Source organism: Elephantulus edwardii, unplaced genomic scaffold (genome assembly GCF_000299155.1).
Source record: "Elephantulus edwardii isolate Elephantulus edwardi_28Jun2011 unplaced genomic scaffold, EleEdw1.0 scaffold00161, whole genome shotgun sequence".
In the NCBI taxonomy this organism is placed as follows: domain Eukaryota; kingdom Metazoa; phylum Chordata; class Mammalia; order Macroscelidea; family Macroscelididae; genus Elephantulus; species Elephantulus edwardii.
The window spans coordinates 82,671-86,978 of NW_006399911.1; the positions used below are offsets into that span (position 1 = coordinate 82,671).

The window sequence follows — 4,308 nt, forward strand, 5'->3', positions numbered from 1 at the left end:
AAAAAAAGTCCCATTCCAATCCATCTCATTTCACTAATACTTAATGTGTCAGTATTTATGTGTTCCATTTCTTTAATGCTGTCCCTTCAGGAATGGTAGAGTATGTGTTAGCAGTTAGTGAATGTGCATGAAGTTGTACAGATACTGACTACTATTCTTAGTGCTTTTTTGTAGTTTTTACTTTTCTCAAAATTAAAAAAAGTTCCTGCCCCAAAATTATGTCTGAAACTGAAGTCTACATTTACCCCACACTTATATATCCACTCCTGAACCTGCTGCTTCCCAAGTCGTCTTTATCTTCCACTTGTTGCTCTAACGAGAACCCTGGAAGTCATCCTTTAATATTTTTCCTCTCAATATAACATCCAATCCACATTCAGTTCATTAGCAAATCCTTTCCTATCGTACTTTTAACAGAGCTCTGGTGGCTTAGTGTTAAGGGATTGATACTGCAAACCCTAAGGGATGCGAGTTGAAGCCAGCCGCTCTTCCATAAGAGAAAGGTGAGAGTCTCCTGTGGGATTTACAGCCTCTGCAAACCCACTTGGAGGGTTAGCTGTGAGTCAGTTCTGACAACACACTTTAAATAAAAAGAATTGAGCTAATTTTCACTATAGCCATTCCTATTTCCAGCCACCATCACCCAGTCATCATAGTAATTTCTTAATTGATCTTTATGGTCCCGTCCTTTCTGGTTTTGTTTTTTCTTTTCTTTCTTCTTCTTCTTCTTCTTTTTTTTTTTAATACAAAGCCAAACCAAAAAATCCTGGTTGACATCAAGTGAATTCTGACTCATGCCAACCCTATCTGTTGTCCATGATCTCCAGAGCGATTCATTTAAAACGTAAGTAGGCCCTACTGCACAAAACTTTCCAGAGAATGCCTATTGTTTCTCATGATGATACATTATGCGCTTCTTAGCCTCCCCTTGTATAGCCTTGGATCTCAAGGAAGCCTCCTTCTGTCCTTCTGATCTTCCTTCAGACACATTGCCCTTCCTAATCCTTCAGTGTGGTAAATGCTCAGTTATGTCCTGCTTGCTTTCTGTCTGGATTGCTATCCCTTAAGGAATTCACATGGTTCGCTTCATCACTTATATCAGATGTCACAGAAATCTTTCCTGTATTCTCACTGACTTTATTTCTTTATTCTGTTTATTCTTCTTAATACTTGTCACATCTGATTTTTTGTTTGTTTGTTTAAATATTATGTTCCTTTCCATCTCCATATCCTACCTCTTTAGAGGTTTATGGGAGTAAACCCTTTGCCGTCTGTTGAGTTTATTCCTGTAGCCAGTGTCTAAGAACACTATTTAGCCGCAGTCAGCACACAGTAAATACTTTTGTAGTGGATAAATTCCCGGTCTTCCTTTTACCCTTCTTCCTTTACCTCCTGTGTCACAGAAGACATAAGACAGGAACATCCTCACTTCCCTACATCAAATGTATAGTTTTTGGAAAAGATACAGTGTATAGAATTGGGGTGTGTGTGTGTGTGTGTGTGTGTATACATATATTTTTTTTTTTCTTTTTCAAGAGCTTTTAATGACAAATTCATTTTCTTTGATGATTCTAAGCTGGTCAGATAATCTTTCTCATCTTAGTTGAATTTTGTTCATTAATGGTTTTGAAAAATTGGTCTATTTTGTCTAAGTTGTTGAATTTGTGACTAGAAAATTATTTCTAGTACACTTTTTTGTCCTTTTAATGTCTGCACTAGCTTGTCGTAATATCCCTTATTTCATTTCAAATATTGGTAATTTATGTCTTGTCTTTTCCTTGTGTCAGTCTTGCTAGAGGTTTATTAAATGTATTGATTTTTTTTTAAGAGATCTAGCTTTTTGCTTCATTTATTTTCCTTTGTTCTCAGTTTATTGCTTTATTATTTCCTTGTACTTGCTTTTGGTTTTTCTCTTTTTTTAGTTTCTTGCAGTAGAAACTGAGATTATTATTGTTTAGAGACCTCTCCAATCTCCTGTCTGAGCATTTAGTAGTATAAATTTGTCCTCTCAGCACTGCTGACAATACCCATATAGTTTTATATATTTTAAACAGTTTTCTTTTTTCTTTAGTTTTTAGCCAACTTATTTTTGATAGGTTTACAAATCATACTGGATTTTAATTCAGTCCTTCATATACATTTTTGCTTTATTATGCTTTAATTATAACTTCATTACATCATTTATACACATTTCATCACATTAACTATAACTGTTAGATGCCTTCGAGTGGACCATAACTCATAGTGACCCTATGAACATCAGAGTGGAATCTTGTCCAATTCTGCTGCAAATATAATTCATTATGTGTCTGGTCAATATACCGTGTATTGCTTTCCCTTCATTCAGCATATCTGTTTATTAGTAGTAGTTCTGTGTGTGTATTGTTTTTTAAGAGACTTTATCTTTGACCCATAGACTGTTTAGAAGTGTGCTTTTAATTTTCACTTATCTAGAGACCTCCCTTTTTGTCTCTTTGTTACTGATTTGTACCACTTTCTGGTTGGAATAGTGATATCATGCTGGAGCCAAGTGTTAACATGCCTTGGTTCAAGGGATGGAAAGTCACCTAGAAGGATGGCAGGGCCAGTGGAACCACACTGCTTGAAGCTTTGTATTGCATCCTGCCACCAGCTTGTCCAACTGACAGACCCCTGTGTCTGCCTTTCCAGGGTATCTACAAGATTAGTGGTGTTGGTACTGTCCCTGTGGGCAGAGGTGGTCTCAAGCGTGGTGTTCTCAAGCGTGGCATGGTGGTCACATTTGTCCCAGTCAGTGTTACCACCAAAGTATAAAGTCTGTTGAAATGCACGACGAGACTTTGAGTGAAGCCCTGCCTGGTGACATTGTTGACTTCATCATTAGGAACGTTGCTGTGAAAGATGTTTGATGTGGTAACATGGCCAGCGGCAGCAAAAATGACCCATCAATGGAAGCAGCTGGCTTCACTGCTCAGGTGATTGTCTTCAACTGTCCTGGCCGCGTCAGTGTTGATTATGCACCTGGGCTGGACTGTTACACAGCTCACATTGCTTGCAGGTTGCTGAGCTCAGAGCAGATTGATCTCTGTTCTGGTAAGAAGCTGGAAGATGACCCCAACTTCTTGAGGTTTAGTGATGCTGCCATTGTTGTTATGGTTTCTGGCAAGCCTATGTGTGTGGAAAGTTTCTCTGACTACCCACCCCTGGGTTGTTTTGCTGTCCGTGACATGAGACAGACTGTTGCTTTGGGTGTCATCAAAGCAGTGGACAAGAAGGCTGCTGGAGCTGGCAAGGTCACCAAGGCAGCTCAGAAAGCTCAGAAGGGTAAATGCATATTAACGATAACACCTGCCACCGCAGTCTTAATCAAGGTGGAAGAATGGTCTCAGAACTATTTGTCTCAATTGTCCATTTAAGTTTAATAATAAAAGACTGGTTTAATGATAACAAGCTCCTAAGTTTAAAATTCAGTCCTTCCAAATTCTGTTAGAATTTAATGCTGCTTAAATAATCAGGTATTTATGGCAATTTTTGGTGATTTTGGGGAATATTTGTTTTAGGATCATTACTTCTTTGTGTGGCCTCTTTCCCTCTTTCCTGTGTGCAGCCAGAATGCTACTTATTTGGAGACAGAAATGATAAAACTTTGTCGTGGGCATTTTGCTAAGAGAGGCTCTTCCTTGGAGAGGGACCTTATGCTTTAAAGGGCAAAAGAGAAGACCCTCAACCAAATGAATCAACACAGTGGCTGCAGCAGTGGACTCAAGTGTGTCAGAGGTGATGAGGCAGGATAGGGCAGAGTTCAGATCTGTTCATAGGGTTACTATGAGTTGTACTCAATGGCACCTAACAACAACATATTAATATATGTGTATGTGCTTTTTGTATTTGCTGTTTTAACCAATTTTAAGTGTACAGTCCAGGCCATTGATCGTAGTCATGTTGTGCTACCATCACCACATTAACACAAGTTATACATCACGCCAAGCAGAAATTGAGTACCTTCAGCAATAACTCCCAATTCCCTCTGCCATTTTCACATATGAACTTGGATCTCCATGCATTTACCTAATTCTAAATATTTCATATATGTGAGTTCATACACTATTTATCCTTTCATGACTGACTAAATATGTTGTTGTTAAGTGCCGTCGAGTTATAGGCAACTCATAGTGACCCTATGAACCAAAGTCCTCAACACTTGCGTGACTTCATCCTTTCTCCAGGTTCATAGAGTTTCCAGAGTCAAGCTGTTTACGGAAGTGGATGCCACTCCTGCTTCCAAGCTTGTTTTTTTTTTTGTTTTGTTTTTTTAGATTTAAAAGCATT

The 4,308-nt window shown here is 38.5% G+C and overlaps 1 pseudogene; it reads left to right on the top strand.

Annotated features, from left to right (window-relative positions):
- Positions 1-2,490: 2,490 nt before the first annotated feature.
- LOC102871671 lies at positions 2,491-3,395 on the top strand (annotated as a pseudogene).
- The last annotated feature ends 913 nt before the right edge of the window (positions 3,396-4,308 follow it).